Raw genomic sequence first — 17,555 nt, 5'->3', positions numbered from 1 at the left:
CCGGCTTTCTACTATCGTGGCTCTTCCCCATTGGCCGGAGCCGTATGACGACACGCCCCGGGTGGCCCGTGATTGGTCCGAGGCCGAAAGCAAGGGGAAGGGAGGGTAATTGCATCAGCCGAGGGGGTTGGGGCTTGGTGAGGTGTCAGCGCGGGCGGAGGGGCGGGGCCGCCAGGGCTCGCGGGGGCGGGCGGGCCGCTCGGCTCGGCTCGGCTCGGCCCCCGCTCGGATCGACTCGGCACCGCTCGCTGCCTGAGGCTCGCTGAGGCGCCTGGAGGAGGGACCGGCCGCGGGCGGTTGTCTCTGCCCTGCAGCCGCCTTACCTGAGGCGATCTGTCCCACACAGCCAGAGCGGGATCCGAGGGGGAGGGACAGCTGCTGAGGAGCCCGAGTGCCGAGGACGGGCTGTAACTTGCCATGAGGGTGGGCTCAAGAACGAGGGAGCAGGGAGAAGTCGGCACCTGATCGCAGAAGCTGCAGAGCGCGCAGAAGCGCCTCGGGGGCTGCACTTGGCATCCAGCCTGTCCCAGTGCAGCAAGTACATTAGTTACCTGATCAAATGGGTGAAGTGGCAGTGCGGGCGTGGAGTGAAACGCGGGCACTTGGTGATGGCCAGAGAAGGCCTTGAAGGCCGCGCCGCAGGTGGCAGCCGTGCGTGTCCTGGAGCGCTGGCCTCCACGGCCTCCCCACAGCTCCCCCTCGTCTTGCTCGTGGCAGTTGCCCGCAACCTGAGTAGTTATGAAATGTTGAAACTATGGCTACTTACACGTCTTTCTGAAATCCATTTGGACGCTGAATTTAAATCAGTTAAGATGTTAAACTGTAAAGGAAAAACACCAGGTTTAAAAGTTCAAAGGCGCTGGTGTGCTGGTTTGGCTTTACTCCAGCGCTGGAGTCCTGCCAGGCTTTCATGATAGGAAGAACAAACTCTGCGTTTGTAAGTTTGTGTTTGTTCTTTCCTTACTCACTGCAGCATGACATTTAGTTAAGGCTGAGAGTTCACCTTTCTACTTTGACACCTTTGTGAAAAATGCGGCAACTTTTTGATAAGTCTTTTAGTCTGAGTGCAAAAAACCTGTTTGTTCTAGTCCTGCTAAGCCCCTTGGATACCGGTCATTGGAAACTATCTGCTTCTCCTTTGTACATCGCTTTTTGGTTTGGACATGTGTTTCTTCTGTAATTCTAATTCCCAATTAAAAACTCATTACTGTTATCTAACAAAATGCAGGTCCTGTATTAATATCTTTTCCTGATTTCAGACATTCATTTCAAGTAAGTTGCCCTGTTTTACAACAAAAAAATTGAACGGGCTGTCCCTGCTTGTGCTGCTTTGTGATATTTATAGCCATACTGCTGAGACTAGCTGTGATGTGATTTGTCATATAGATACTCAGATTTCTTAGCATTATGGCTGAAGAAAGATCCTAACTTTCTGCCTGTACGTGATTTTATTTTCCTATTTCATTTTATATGGAGCCAGAACAAAAGCATCTTTCTCCTTTTGCAACAAACAATTGTGATCGTGAATAAACTTCAGAAGTGCAGAGACATATATACTAGTAGTGGTATATGAGTCACTTCGCAGTGTCCATACTCACTGACTGTAATAATGGCACTCATTAACATGTCTAGCATTGGCAACAATAGCTGGCAAAAGAAGGGCATGACACCCTGCAGTCTAGTCCTGTTGATTAATTTTAGTAGCACTGCTAGGACTAGCTGTGATGTAGTTACTGAGAACACATTTAGGCTCACAAATAGTACATTACTACCATTAGGATACATAAAGCCTTTTGTTAAATAGAGGGTTAAGTCACCGGGTAAAAAAGTGGCAAAGGAAAATTCAATAAAGCTGGTATTGTACTGAGACACCCTTTCAGAAAGCTTTAAAAGACTTCAAGGTTCATTCTGATTTCCACCTTTTTTTTTTCCCCCAAAAAACCCTCACTGTTTAAACATTCCAGTTTTTGTGTTTTTCTTTTTTTCACTCATTGGATTGAAGCCTGTGATCCACATGACAGTGCTGTAGTTACTCAAGAATGCTTCTCACCCTGTTTTTTAGTGCAGCACAACCATCTATCTAAAGGATGTGCCAATGAGGATACTGTTGGCTGTTCTGCCAGAAACATTAGTTCCTGCTAACATAGCTTTACGTAGTATGTTCCAGGTGGCCAAGCCACTGGAGGAAATAATTTTGTTTAACAAAGGTGGAGAGGCTTTGCCCTTGTGTAATATTAGATGCAGAGAAAGAAATGCGAGCTGAATGTTATCTGCGTATGAAAAAAAAAAGGGGGAATAGAGGAGGGAAAGAAAATGGAAGAGGGTGTAGAGAAAAGGTAGCTTAACTAACAAGCATGGTCTGAGAAAGAGCTTGTTTGCCCAATGTGCCTCTGAAAACTCTTGGAAAGTGGCCCAGGGCCCCAGGGTGGCGTCAACAGCTGGAGTATTCCCAGATCTGTATCAATAGCTGATTAAAAGAAAAAGGGAACTGTTCTGCAGCCTAAAATGAGGTTATTCCAAACCTGTAATGTTTGTCGTGACCTTTGTATTCATTTTACTTATTCTTAAATTTCATCATTACACATTGGGATTCAAGAGTGCATCTCTCAAAATTCCAGCACTCCCCGGCCCAAGGTGGAAAGCAGCCATTACCTTCCCCAAAGAGACGCTGCTGACCGAGTTGCCAAGTTCATCGTCAGTTGGAGCAGGGGAAGAGTTTCACTTCAGCCACATTACTCAGTTGTCTGGGGCACCAGCAACACTTCCTGCTAGCCTTAACGGTTCAGGCTTTTTGGGAACATACACAGGGTTCACGCCACTCCTCTTGCTCTGAGTGGAAGGGTTGCTCCTAGTTGTTGCAGTGGGTGGGGGCAATTCACAGGCAGCGTGATAATAAAGGAAATAAGCACTTTCCGGCAGTCTGGCGAGCCTAGTAGGAACAACGACATACCTTTTCTTCAGCAAAAAGGTGATATTCCTACAGCGTGGAGAATTATGCAGAATCTGTGTCCTTTGCCTGCTGCATGGAGCTGCTAACCTGTCTGCATGCTGCAGGAAGTGGCACTGGCTTTGCCTTCTCTTAGTGCTGCCACAAGCAAGTCCTGCAGAAAGGTGACTTTTTGCTTAGCTATCATCCCTTCTCTGTAAATACTTACTGCTGAGACTGTACCTCATTGGCCTTTATGATTGTTTCCAGTATACCACTGGAAAAGTGTGGAAAAGTCCCAGTGAGTCCAACCTTGAACCCTGACTCCTGCAAGCATCTTACAAACGTGTACCTTGCATTCCAGTTCCTTGTCCTCATGTTCCACCCACATACATTACCGTCACCTGTTATTACCCAGAATTACAAGGAGGCCTGCCTCAGGTCCATCTCACACCTGTGTGGTGGGCCACAGGTGTAGGCTGGAGGTTCTTACTTTAATCAACTCTATGGCTCGCTCCTTTGACCTACCTGATTTTGTGGTGAGGGAGAGATCCCATCACACTTGTGCCTTGAGTGCCTCCTGTTACAACTCTTCTTCCAGCACCTTCAGAACTTCATGCTGGAGTTCTCACTGTATTTTCCCCACAGCAGTGTGCAAATCTCTACAAGCAGCATCAGTTGACTTGGGCAGCATATATCTTGTGACAGATCACGTGCCTTCACAGTAGGCTGCTCTGTCATCCCGTCCCAACAGAACTAGTTCTGCCTTGCTTCTGATTCACAAAAGAAGTCTGAATTAACTCAGACAATGCTGTTAGTGTTTCAAGAACAAAGATATTCTGGAAGTCGGCTAGAAACTGGGCATTTCACAGGGCTGTTTTTCAGGAAAAGAGGGTCTCCCTTCGCTGTCACGGGAGTTCCCAGCAGCCACAGGCACAGCAGCTCACCTTGGAGCTCTTCTGGGCGGTTTAGCGGCATTCCTCACATTCAGAGAGGTTGTGCCCTCTTCTAGGTTTAGCAGTGGCTTAGTAGCAATACATTTCACACCGTACCTCATCAAAAAGCCAAGTGGGAAGCATGCCAAAGACCAGTTGTAGATGCATGTATAGCAACTGATTGACTTAATTTTTAACAAATATGAAACTCCATTGTTGCTCCCCCCTGCAGTAACCTTTCTGCATCACAAGATATTTTTGGCAGCAAAATCGCCTCGTGCTTCATGGCTTTTAACATTTTGTGTGTGCGATTCCTTTTTTTTTGATGTTAGAGAATGCAAGACGGCAGGTTTTTCTTGACAAGGTCTAATGATATAGCATCTCTTTTTGGAGTGATAACAGCAAATTTAAGATCAAGCAACCTATATAAAGATCTCAAAACACTCCTTGAATCTACACAGTATCTTCTTTACCCTGAATTTCCCTTGCATCGTAATTCCCATTTGCTTCATTGTGTTAGACAACTCTGAAACTCAAGAATTCTCTGGACTTCGGCAAGACCGGAAATTAACTAACCTATCTAATTTTGCAGCAGTTGCAATTTTTTGCCAATTTACTACTGTTTTTTCCAGAAACCCGATATGCTCATTAAACAGCAGAGGTCTCAGTGTAGAGGCAGCCTCTAATCCACACTCTCATCTGAAAACTGATCTCCCCCTCCTGCTGTCACAGAATGCTGATTATAAAGGGAAAGCCTACCTGTTTACCAGCATTTTGAGATAAAGATCTCTGGATTTGATTTGTTCTGTCAGACTCAGAACCAAATTTTTCTTGCACATTCAGAGACTGGAGCACACCCCTCAGGGGAATTTAAAAGAGGACAAGATACCCACACCATAGTAAATGGAAAGGCTGGCTTCCCAGCAACCCTGTGCTACTAGTTCTGTAAAAATGAAACATTACTGGAAAGCTTTGCAAACGTTGGTCATGTAAACAGGTCTTTATACATAGTGACTGAATGCCCTTGGGAGGATTTATGTCATCTGCCAGTCCCCAAGAGACTCCACCTGGGAATCTAACAGTGTTGGATCAGCTGGCCAGGGAAGCAGGCTCAGGGTAGGGAATCTGTTTGGTGGGTGCTCCAGCTAGCTGATATGTGAAGGAGGTCAAGGAGAGGTTCTGGTTGTTCAGTGGCTTACTTTGGGGCTTTGCTTTGTTGTTCTGGCTTCCGTTTCCAACCTGCTTGCTTCATATTGAGCCCATCCCCTTCCCACGCTATTCCTCTGTCCTTGAGTCTGCTTCATTGCATGGGTTCCCTTTCTCTTTACAAGGTCTAGCTCTTGGCATCGCTGGTGCTTGGCTGTGGTCTTTCTGTCTGTAATACCTATTGCCATGCAGTAGTCCTAGTTTAGCTCTTTGCCTGTTTTCTTTCCAGCTTGGACCCAAGCACAGTGTTTCCCTGCAAAGCTCTCTTCATAACGATGCTGCAAAAATGCGAACCAGAGACTTGTGCAGGTTACACAGAATTTGGAGGTTCTGGAAGACGCCATGTTTTAACCTAATTTCCAAATGTGATTAAGGTCTTGGCTAAACTAGGGGATAGAGTTTGTGTGCTGTGAGTTCTGTCTTTAGAGGTGATGTTACTTGAGAGATATTGTCCACCTTTGTACATTGATGCGTGGTGATACATTGGTGGTGGTAGTCACAAATGAAAGAAGAAAGGTGAAGGTACTACACTGAGTTGAGGCGATGCAGTGAGTGCATCGCTGGGGCTGATATTGCAGAATATCAGGCCATACAAGAGACTGAGCTTGCTCTTGTGCTGTCCAGGTGAACTGACAGCCTGTGTTCTGAATTCTGTGTATGTATTTCATAGAATCACAGAATGGTTTGGGTTGGATGGGACCTTAAAAATCACTCAGTTCCCACCCCCTGCCACGGGCAGGGACACCCCCCCCCCAGCCCAGGCTGCTCCCAGCCCCGTCCAGCCTGGCCTTGAGCCCAGCCAGGGATGGGGCACCCACAGCTGCCCTGGGCAAACTGTTCCCATGTCTCGCTGCCCTCACAGTAAAGAATTTCTTCCTAATATCTAATGTAAATCTGTCCTCTTTCAGCTTAAAAACATTACCCCTCATCCTATCACTGCATGCCCTTGTGTTTAACATGTTGAGCAAGCTCTCTGAGGAAAACAGCCAACTGTCGAAATCTCACTTGCCCAAAAGCTCCTGTTCCAGTAAGTTTTTCTGTTTGCACATCCTGGTACAGAATTGGAACCTGTTCTCGGAAAATACTCTTGGGAGGTAAACAACTGTGCTTAGGAAAACTTGATGACTGCTTCCTATTGACAGAAGCAAGCTCTTCTTTGGAGCAGTGCCAGCTTTTGAAAGGAAAAACCTTATCTTATTTCTTAGCCATTCCCTGGGCTTTGAAATCCCTTCAGAAGTTCAGAGCCCCTGAGAGTCCCGGCAACTTTTGTTTGTAATTTTGAAATTATTTCCTTATACTCTTTGGTTTAGGTGCCTTCACCTAGTTCCTGCCTTTTGTATGCAGAAGCCTGCCTCCAGCTGTCCTAAGAGACCCTGCTTGAAAAGAGGCAGAGGAAAGGAGATGTCAGGTTAGGAACCAGCTCTACCTCAACAGGGGTCCAGCATGACCCAAAACATGAGGGCTGTGGTCAGGATCATCTGCCTCCTGCTCATATGGGTTTGATTTGCTGAATGCTCTGAGGGCACAGGCTGACAGCTGGTGTCCCCAGAGGGACGAGTCTGTTGTGCTTCCTTTCTGGTAGCCTAATTTATTTGCTCTGTTAGCACTTGACTTTAATGATAACTCGTATGTAAATGGTCAGGGACAGTTGGAGCCTTTTATATACTAATTAAATAGAATGTATACTAGTACATGAATGTGGAAAATGCGGTGCTTTAAGGTGATTAATTCAAAGTGCCAGTCGGATCTTGTAACTCAGGTGAGTCTTTAACATAACAGATAACCTAAGATGAAACAGAGTAAATTGTTTCTTAACTCACCTTCATATGAATGACTCAGTTGTTAATGCAGTAATTCCTTCATTTTAGCTAGTCACATTTTAAGAATGTTTTTTGCTTTTGGTAGTCAGAAGTGGCAAAATCTATTTGTTGTTTTTAGTCATAGGAGTTCTTCATGTCACAGGGTTTATCCATTGCAATAAGTATCAGTAGCTGATACATTATACACTTTAACTGTGTGCTTCAAATTTATTTTGTGTAGCTTACCTATTGTTCACTTTAAACAGTGTATTGCTTGAAGTAGGGCCGCATGAACAGCAACTTGTACCATATATTTACCCCAGAAATAGCAACAACCATGTTGAGGTAAATACAGAAGTGTCAATATTTAGGTTGTATGCAAATGTGATTTCCAGAAATATGCAGGGTATGTTATTTTACATTGGTTGCTTCTTCAGTATTATGAGAGAAGAAATTACTAAGCGTTGACATAACAAACATGTAAAATCAACAGCAATCTAGGATTTCATGGTGGTGTAACCAGGAGGGAGTATAGCTGACACAGAGCGATCTCAGGGGTGCAAGAGCACAGTGAAATACATTTGTATGGATGCATTTGAGGGCCCCTCTTGCAGAATGAATGAATGTGGAGAATCTTGGAAGATATGGCTCCAAATTTTTTCCAAATTCATTCTGTTCCCATCTATCCTTGCAGAGGATTTAGATGATCAAGCACCATACAGCAATGATTTCCTAAGCATATTTCTTAGTAGTCTTTTTTCTTTCTTGGGTAACACAATCTGCTGTGCCTGCGTGCTTGGTGAGTACCCTGAAGGAATGCATCGTGCACATCTGTTGTGTTGCAACTCTCATGTAAACTTGTACGGTATATTGGAAAAGAGCTGGCAAAAAGAAATGGCTGCAGTTACCTAAATAAGGGTATTCTTAGTGCAGTTTAACCTATTTCAGTTCTACAGGCCTAATAATTCATTATTATCTTTTCCTTTCAGTAGGCATTGGCATGTACAGAGAGAGTGAAGGGTTCCCACGTCAGAGTGCTTCCCCTTCATAAAGATTTCAAAAGACTGCACATTGTTTAAAACATCGGAAACCTTAACTTTTCAAACATTAAGAGAGAATTTTGTTCACAAATAATTTTTTCTACTGAAGTGGTCATGGCTAGTCTGTTGGTTAATTTGGGTTGCTTCAGTGCTGGTTTACTTGGATAAATTGTGTTTCCAAACTTTAAAAAGAAGCAAAGCAGCAGCGGCATGGCACTTTTTCTTAACGTAAATCTCCACTGATTTTTCTTTTTTGGTCTTTAATTAAGCTGCCAAGTTACAATAGCTTGCTACTTTAATTTAGAATAATTGATGATAATGATGGAAACATGGCTTCATAAATACAAAACCATTTTGTCCATTACAGTTGGCTTCCTGTGGCAAATGGCGATAGGGGAGTTCGGCCGCATGGAAACGAGAGGCTGCGGGAGGGGTCTGCAATGCGAACTGGTGGTTCTGGACACAGTTCGGCATGTGCTGCACATACTTGGTGTGCTTGGCCAGAGCTCGCCTGGCTTTTTGAGCCTGGGAGGTCACCTGCTGGTGGCTCAGCCTCGGTGCACCCCGACACGGCTCCCGAGGCCGGTGCCAGCAGCGCCTGCGGCTGCTGGGGACCCCCCGAGCCCCGGCTGCTGCCCCCGGAGCGGAGCTCCCCGAGCGCTCGGATGTACCAGCGAAGCTGCCGTCAGCACCAAGCCTTCCTCTGGGCTGGCCAGTCCTGTCTCCGGAGGTGTGGAACAGCAATTTTATGTGGTGATGAAAAAAGGCAGGCACGTACATAGCCTTGAATTTACTGGAGAAAGGACAGCTCTTGCTTCTGTTGCTTATTAGGAGGTATAGCAGTATCATTTGTTTATAAAATAAGCTGTAATAGTATTGGCTTCTGCAGGGCACAATGCTAAAACACATAGGGAAGGTGGATGGTAGTCCGTTATCAGTTATGGAAATCATCTGGAAGGGCAGATGTGGGAGTGTGAATGAGCCATGCAGCTCTCCGTGTCCTGCTGATGGACACTTGAATTTGCTATGAGGACTTCTCTGATACAGTTTGATGGATCTTAAGTTCGATTTAAGAAATGCTTTCATGAAAAACTCTCTGCTCATCAAAACCTCATTCTCGTTGTGCAGAACTGTCTGGTGTGAGGTTGCTTCTGATACCTGTTTAAAGTTAGCATAGGTGTCACCACACTGCACCGCGCAATGAAGGTATGTCCTGAATCCCTCTACAACGTTCTTCAATCTACACAAGGGTACCTCGGACATGCCACCTCCTTCTTAAACTCACGTGTCGTAACAGCCCAGGATTCCAAGGTAAATGCTAAATAAATATCTGTAATGTAGGAGGAAGCTGTTGAGTCAGGTAGTTTACAATTACACAGTGGGACCCTTTTTCCTTCACTTCAGTTTACTAGTTTGGTTGAAGCAAAAGGCAGACACTTCTTCCTTTAGGTGGAACGGATATAAGTAGAACTATATCTCAGCATAAACAGGCTTCAAAGGGAAATTGCTGGTCTTAGTTAAAACAAACATTTATAGCACTCATAAACCATTAAAAAGAATATTTAGAATACTTTGACTTACTTTTAAACAAGGGTTATCAACAAATGTACTGGTACTATCCAGACTTGCTTATTTTGGTGGTGTTTAAAATGTAATTGGTGTATCATAATTCTTCCATTTTCATCCAGTGTACTGGCAATTTTCTTCTTGATTAGTCAGTGATGTTCTTTGCAGTTTCTCTTGTGTTTCAACTGGACTTTGAAAGGAAAGACAGTGTCTTAAGCATGGGCAAACAAATGAATCACTGTGATCAAGCTGGCATCTGAATTTATAACCTATAAATGTTTGAGGTAACTGTGTGTATGTTTCCATCCTCTAGTTAATGTGAAGTAATCTCATGCCACAGTTACCTGGCAGTAACTTGTTCATGTGCCCACATTCTCAACTTCCCTAGGTGCCTTGGAGCAATAATGCAGGAACTAGCCTGCCTGCCTGCAGCCATCGTGCACAGCCTGATTTTCCAATTCAGTGTGTTTCAAAATTAGTATTTGAAGTCTGATGCAGAAATGAGATTTTATTGTTCTTAATTGGGGAAGGAAGGAGGTGATTCTCTATCAGACTGTTAATATAAAATGAGTGCATTACATGGGTTGCTGATAGGGGCAAACGGCACGCACACAACTGTTTCTGTCAGAGCGGTAAAGTTCCTCGGTAATGATGGTAGTAAAGGCAATTCCTTAGAGAATTTGATCATTTTAGGAACCAGATTGAAATTTTGTGTCCATGATAACAGAAATCTGGGTTTATTGACTCAGGTTCTTACCAGACCTAAGCCCCCTTCTCACCAGCTTTCTGCCCAGGACTTCAACACTGCATTATCACACAGGGATTATCCGAACACAGCACAGCACACCTCTCTCTGGGTCCTCTTAGAGGAAGCTCTCAAATTCTGTGGGAAGCGTACAGAGGAAAGGGAAGACCTCCCTGGCTTTGTCAGGAGCCAGGGACAGCATGCCCACCCCCCGCCAACCCACCAGGGCCACCATGCTGGCCTCTCCAGCCCCAGAGCAACTCGGAATTGCGTGCTTAAAAGCAGCCCTTCATGGGCTGCAGAACATTATTGACTGCAGTATAAAATGTTTCATGCTGTAGCCTTTCTGGCCTTCTTTTGGCCACTGGTTGTAATCTGGTCATATGTAAATAAAGTTTTCATTTTATTCCACAGTGAGATTACAGAACTGTTTTTCACTGCTTATGTTCTTCTGCTGCACAGGAGTCTGACAAGTGCTTTTATGGAAAATACGTCTTAGTCAAATAGTGTGTTTTAATGAGTCTTTTAGTTTGGTTAAGTAAGAGTAACTGTGTTAACGTAAAGAACTAATATTTCTATCCAGTTCTTCTTTCTTTAATTCCTTACCTAGTCTCAAATACCGTAAAACGTTTCAGTGAGGTATGTCTGTTTAACGAGGAAGTGCATGAAATAAGAGAATAGAAGGTTAGTAGTAATAGTGGGATGAAATTCTGATTGTTTCAGAGCTAGCAGGGCAAGGCTTCTGCTCACAGAATGAGGCCAGAAGAAATTCCCTGTGGTTATTTAATCTGAGTTTCTTATAATACAGGTACATACAGTTTCATCAAAAAGATGCCTTCATCAAACCTAAATGTCATGGCCTGAACTAAAAGAAAGGGTAGTCTTGCTTGTTTATTAATTACTGAAGTGATACAAAAGTTACCATCATTGCTAGCTAAGCTTGCAACAGTAACCTGTTGCCTTGTTTAAAATGGACCCTGCCTGCTGCTTGAATTGATGCAGCTTTAGTTTTTAGCCAAGTTCATGCTGCATTTCCTGCCTGCACTAAATTTTCTGCCTGGACAGATAATCCATGGGACCATGATCAGATTACTACTTTAGTTTTACTTGAATAAACCGAGTAGGTTGAGCCTCCTGGACTCAGCTGTTTCTCAGGCCACAGAACTGAAATGCCCCTTGGTGTTCCATCAAATAGGACTGCTGCAGTATCCCTTGAGTGGCTTGGCTACGTGCTTTTTTCCAGGGATCCTTTCCTCACCTCGCGGTTCTGCAAAGTAAGTCTTCTTCTTGTTGCAATGAATATTGCGACAAGTGTGATGATTCGATTTAATGAGATTTGCATTTCTAAACATGGTTATTTTTATGCAGTGTTGGCTAGCACTATAGTATCATGAGTTAGACTACTAAATCAGGACTAAAGTAGTTCCTGGTAGGGATCAAGAGTCTGGATTTTGTTTCAGTTTTGTTTTTCTTACGTGTGCTGCCACTACACTGACTTCTCTTAGATTGCGCCTTGTGTTCCTTGGTGAGACTGAGGGAATAACAGATCTTACTAACTCAACAGAGTATGGGGGTACCTCATAAAATTGCATCAAGAATAAATTTTCTTAAATCACGAAGCCAGTTATTTATCAAACATAGGCAGTTTCCATTGTTTGAAGCTGGGTCAAAATACCATCTCACTCCAGCCTACTGTCCTGGGGAAACTTCAAGTCTGCTGTTTTGGAATCACTGAATTTCTTTACAGAAATCTCGCATCTCTCCTGTATCATCACAGCATCACCATGGAAACTAATAATATGCTCCAGTTTTCAGGAAATGCTCTCAACACTGTAAGATTAGCTGTTTTAAATGAGATAACTGGGCTCAGCGCCTTTGCAAGTTGTTTACTTTGTCATAGTTACAGCAGCAGCCTGGAACCCTGATTATTGTCTAACTTAACCTGAGGATGTACCCACTTGTATATAACCTTTTTTATGTTCATTATGCCGATGCTCAGCTCTTTCAGCATCTTATTTAGTGCCACTGGTAGCTCAGCACTTTAGCTGGAATTCCCTTGGTGACTCGTCACTTGGGTCCTCTGTGTTGGGTGACAGTTCTCCTGGGACATTACGCCTGTTCACCTGTTCATGATGGGTACGAGCATAACCTCGCTACTGCATCTAAAAGCCTGATGATGCTTTTATGACTTCAAAGACAAGAGAAGAAATGAGGTGTCTTGTAGTCATCACCGATTCTTTAATTGCCTTTGTAGAATCAATAGGTAGGAGGATGAGAAGCAATTGTCTATGATCTGAATTAATCTGTGCAGTTATGGGAGGGATAAACTGCTGGTTTTTCTATCAGCCCTTCTACAGTAGTAAGAACTGATGGAAACCAGTTTTCCCAGGAATAAAATTTTTGTTCCTCAGTTGTCATTGTCAAGAAAAGAAGGAAATTAGGACCAAGTTGTTCTACTAAAATATGATCCATTTTTTCACATAGAGCTTATTCTCAGCCACCATTCCCTTTTGCCACTGTACGTTCGGAACACTTTTATTAGTTGGAGACAGCAGTGGTGGTTAGTTAGAGGTTTTTTGTGTTTTTTGTTTGGTTTTTTTTTGGTTTGTTTGTTTGTTTTGGGTTTTGTTTGGTTTGGTTTGGTTTTTAAGTGGCAGCTTGTGAAATGTACATTGACTACCTGGTAGTTAAAGGGAAAAACAATCAGTATTCCCCACGTGGGTACAGTATTACCTGCAAATACTCACAGCCTAAATATGACAAGGTGGTTGCTCGCCAGTGGGAGAGTCAAGTCGTCGGGCTCTGCAGTGACAGGCTGCCCTCACCCTTGCCAAGGGGCCTCCCACTGAAGCGTACCCACGCTGCATTGTCATCTACTGCTATCAAGTCACTTCTTATGACAAATCATGGGTGTAAGAACCACTTTTTCTCACTACTTAACATATCTGGGTGGCCCCTTGTAAGAGATTTTCTTTTTTCTGTACAAAGTGGATGAGAGATGAACTGTGCTGCCAACAAGGTCCGGCTGATACCAGAGATAATCTCAGCTGAACGGAAATTCAAAAATCACAGTGACTAAAATACTTTTAATCCGTGCCCATTAGTTAGTTTGTTTCTTTGAAAAAGGGTCATCTTTTCCTTTATTATGCTAGAATCTAAGAAAATATACGAGGAAAAAAAGTGTATTTAAAAATGCACATTATTGCTGGCTGAAAGTTCAGGCGGTCTTGTGAGTTCTGATACTGGCGTACTTACTGCAAACTGAATCGTCAGGGACCAACAGCATTGCAGACTGGCCAGAGGCTGGGTTTTGGTAATGTGTCTTAAGAAAACACTTAATGGATAATCTCATCCGCTCTTTGCTACACTAATAACTGGTACTAGGTTTTGGGGAGGGTCCCTCAGTACCAGAGGACAAATGAGTTAATACGAAAACAGCAGAGCTAAAGATGGTTTGTTTCAAAGATGCATGTTCTTAATATCTCTGGGCCCCTGCGCTTATCACCTCCCTTCAATAACCTACGTTTTTCTTCCCTTCCTTTTGCATTCCTTAAGCATCCTCATCAAGGAAAAGACAACATATGCTGTGACTAATCTGCTGCTGTGCATACAGGTTTTTTTGTGGCTCCTGCCATGCAGAATGTGTAACAGCTGAACTGCACCAACCTCTGCCCCCTGCCCCCTGAGCGACACAGCTCCGTACCAAACATTTACATGCACACACATTTACTTTATGTCCTTTCCTGGCGGCAACCCCTTAGAATGCAAATACAGATACAAAAGCTTCATGTTAATTAAGTGGGATACAATTAGAGTGGATTGTTTTATTTTAAAAATGTGGACTTGACAACTGACTGCTCTTTGGACGGTAGAATTGAAAACGCTCAGTTTCTCATATGTTTTCCTGCTGCCCTTGCTTCCCCCATGTCTGTTTTGGATACTGCTGCAGTACCCAGAGTCCAGAGCCTCCGATTTTCACAAAATTTGCAAGAACGCACTATCTTAAGACCTCTGTTCTGCCCTTAAGCTTGGCTAAAATTAGCTAATAGGTTCAGAAGAGCAACAAGGCTGACAGGCAGATAGCATATGTTTAATTTCATTATGAAATGAGGCTAAAAGAGGCTGTAGAAGGGATTCTCCAGTGTGCTGTATTTGCGGTTGACTGCACAGATGCAGTGACAGAAAGCAGCTTTCATCCAAATGTATTTTCGATTACAGGGATGGCAGTACCAGGGCAGCTGCATTCCTGCCTCCTTTAATGGTGAGAATGGCCGAGGGACACGTGGCCAGTGGCTCGCAACTCAGTGTTGTTTTCTCCTTGCCTGATGTGCAGAGCTACACTCCCCACGCAGTATTCCAGCACCGCTCTCAGCACAAAATAATTTTGGTTTGGGCTTTTTCTATAGCATTCATCACAGTAGCACCTGGGTACTTACACTGTTTTCTCTCAAGAGCAGTGTGGGGTGAGGAGGGTTCTGTAATACCTGTTTCTATGCAAGGGAAATGAGAGGTAGGATGTTTTATGTCAAAAGCATCTTCTAGTGTTGATTGCCCTCTTCCGAGATAGAATCGTAGAATCATTCAGGATGGAAGAGACCTTTAAGATCATCAAACCCAACCGTTAACTCAGGACTGCCAAGTCCATCACTAAATGATGTCCCTAAGTCTTTTAAATAAATCCCTCCAGGGATGGTGACTCCACCACTTCCCTGGGCAGCCTGTTCCAGTGCTTGACAACCCTTTCGGTGAAGAAGCTTCCCCTGCCAAGATCCAATCTAAACCTCCCCTGGTGCAGCTTGAGGCTGCTTCCTCTCATCCCTCTGTTTGTTACTTGGGAGAAGAGACCAAGTGCCTAGGGCATGCTTTCTCAGGCCATTTGGCATTACACATAATTTCATTATGTTCAAATCACAGCTCTCACTGTCCTCAGTTGCAGTTATAAATGCTTGAGATCGCTGTATTTCAGACCCTGGGCCTCAGTTTGTTATGCAGGGGAAAAAAAAAGAAAACATATCTGAAGTATGATGGCAATAACTGAATTGTGAACTGTATGCTGCCAGCTGGGAAGGAAGCCAATTAGAAATATCTGATTGCTTTAATGATAGACAGTCCATTCTCTTCCTGCAACCTCCTGCTTGGATTTCTGCCCCAGTAGAGGGAACTTGGTGACCTGAGACCTAGTGTCTCATGTCACTCCCCAGTATCCCACTGCAAGGCTACCGCAAAGGCGGTTTCGCTGTGTCTGTAGTCCAATGATATGGATCCTTCAGTGGGGTGGCTCGGATCTTCAGCAGCTTGTATTTTAACAGTAGGGTGCTGTCCACTTGTTATAGAGAGGCCCCTTCCCGTATTTTTCACTAGTTAAGTTTCCAGATTTATTTGCCCTGCCATTTCTGCATTCCTGACTCCCAACCTAACCTGGAGGGGCCCTACTGTTTCCCAGGGAATAGCCGGAAAGTACTGGTGATTCCATTTCATTAGCAACAGAGGCAGGGGTCTTACCTGTAACTTTTTTTCACTGTACTTCACTGATTTTTATCGACAGTGGGATCCTCCTGTGAAGCATGACCCTGTGGGAAGAACGGACCCATCTAACAGAAGAGTTTCACAGTATAGACGGGCAGGGGACAAGATCACTGCTGAATTGTCTAATCTGGATAATTCCCATTTTCTTGATATTTAAATTTGAGATCTAATAATATCTCAAGGTTTGATGTTTATATAATTTTTAAAGATTAAACAGAAAAAAAGAAAAATAAATAAATACATAGTGTTCATGGATGCCTCATGAGGGGCATTTAAATTTGATGCAATGAATCTTAAGACCGTCAACTGACATCTGAGCCCTGACACCGCTGAAGTAAATTGACATCCACTTTGTTGACCAGCAGGGACAGACGCAGCATTCTTGACTTTTCGGTTTCACGGCTAAGAATCAGGAATCTCAGGTTCTTCCCAGTTTTTGTGGGACTAAAACTGTGTGTTCCATGCACACTGAGCTCTTGTCACGGTCTCTTACAACTCCTAGATTTCCAGTTCCCACCTCCACTCCTAAAACTGTTCTTCCCAATACTATTTTAGCTTGCTGATTCAGTTTAAAACTAACCTTCTCTGCCCCGTCCCTGTCCTCCCTGCCCCAGGCTCCTTTAGCCCTGGTCTCTTCCCTGATCCAGTTTGCCACGCAGCTCCACAAAAGCAGCATGGGCATGATTTTTGAGAAATCATAGAAATGAAACAAGAGGCAAGGGAAGAGCTGTTTAAAATAAATACTTCTCCCAAAACAGACAATCTTTTGCCAAATATGGCAAGTCATACTCAACAAAAAGCTCATCAAATTGGTACGTCCAGTTCTGTGGCTGTCCTGCGGCTCCAGGTGCGCCTGGGCCACAGGGGGACAAACACCATGACGCCGGGCGATTCCTCCAACTGCGCCAGTGTCCGACTGGCAGGCGTTGTGTGTGGGGCACCATTCATTCATTACCCTTTGTGTGACAACTGGTGCGCACCCCGCTGTCCTGCAACACTGAAATTCCAACCCTTCTTACTGCTGATAACCTGATGACATACCTGTCGAGTGCAGGACAGCTGGGAGGCCTTGACCTACAGCAACTTATGACACGAGCTGTTTACTTTTACTAATAGAATGTTGAACAAACCTGATTACAGTGGCATAAGGACCTTTGCAAGAAGGGAAATACTTGGTGAAGAAAGAAGGCATCCTGAATCCGACATGCAGGGCGTAAAAACCTGCCGGTGCTGGAAATGACTTGCTGTTGCCTCTCCTGGAAGGGACGAGAAGACAGAGGATTGGAAAGTCTGGATATCATTTGCCTAGACCACCGAAGTTAGGGAGGAAAGAGAGAGAATTAGCGGAATGTCAAGTGACTTTCTGCTCATGAGACAGGCACAGTCCAGGTTCACCGTGACCCTCTCATCACCACCACGGTGACCCCTGCACACATCTCTGCTTTTGCTACAGATCCTGAAACCGTGTAGCTGACTCAGCGGGGAGCGAATCTCCCCAAGTTCTCAATGTTTAACCTCTTCCTGTGCCGATTACGACGTAGGAAACCCTGTGTTGTCCCAGGCATCACCCATTTGCTTCATGGGGGAAGGGAAATAAAGCAGCGGTTGTTTGCACTAAGGGATTAAAACGCTTCTATTTAGTACGCTAGGTGCCCTGCATTGCTGAAATCCTACTGAAGCACGCCTTAACCTGAAATTCGCACTGTTTGCCCACCAGGTCTGTTTGCATAGTGCTTTCCCTGTTGTTACCCGGCTGGAGCCCGCTCCCGCTCCGCGTGGCGCAGCGCTGCGGCCCTCGATCCGCTGCACCGA

At 44.4% G+C, this 17,555-nt stretch overlaps 1 long non-coding RNA gene across 2 annotated transcripts; it reads left to right on the top strand.

Annotated features, from left to right (window-relative positions):
- The first annotated feature begins 5,960 nt into the window (after positions 1-5,960).
- On the top strand, positions 5,961-17,357 carry LOC114010206 (uncharacterized). 2 transcript variants are annotated; one of them, XR_008746074.1, is made up of 2 exons: positions 5,961-6,826; positions 8,274-17,357. It is a non-coding gene; the product is annotated as an uncharacterized LOC114010206 (long non-coding RNA). The 2 variants fall into 2 exon arrangements; XR_008746073.1 differs by lacking the exon at positions 5,961-6,826 and adding an exon at positions 6,841-7,665.
- Positions 17,358-17,555: the final 198 nt, after the last annotated feature.

Source organism: Falco peregrinus, chromosome 2, assembly GCF_023634155.1.
Source record: "Falco peregrinus isolate bFalPer1 chromosome 2, bFalPer1.pri, whole genome shotgun sequence".
Classification (NCBI taxonomy): domain Eukaryota; kingdom Metazoa; phylum Chordata; class Aves; order Falconiformes; family Falconidae; genus Falco; species Falco peregrinus.
This window is presented reverse-complemented; position numbering and strand designations above follow the sequence as displayed.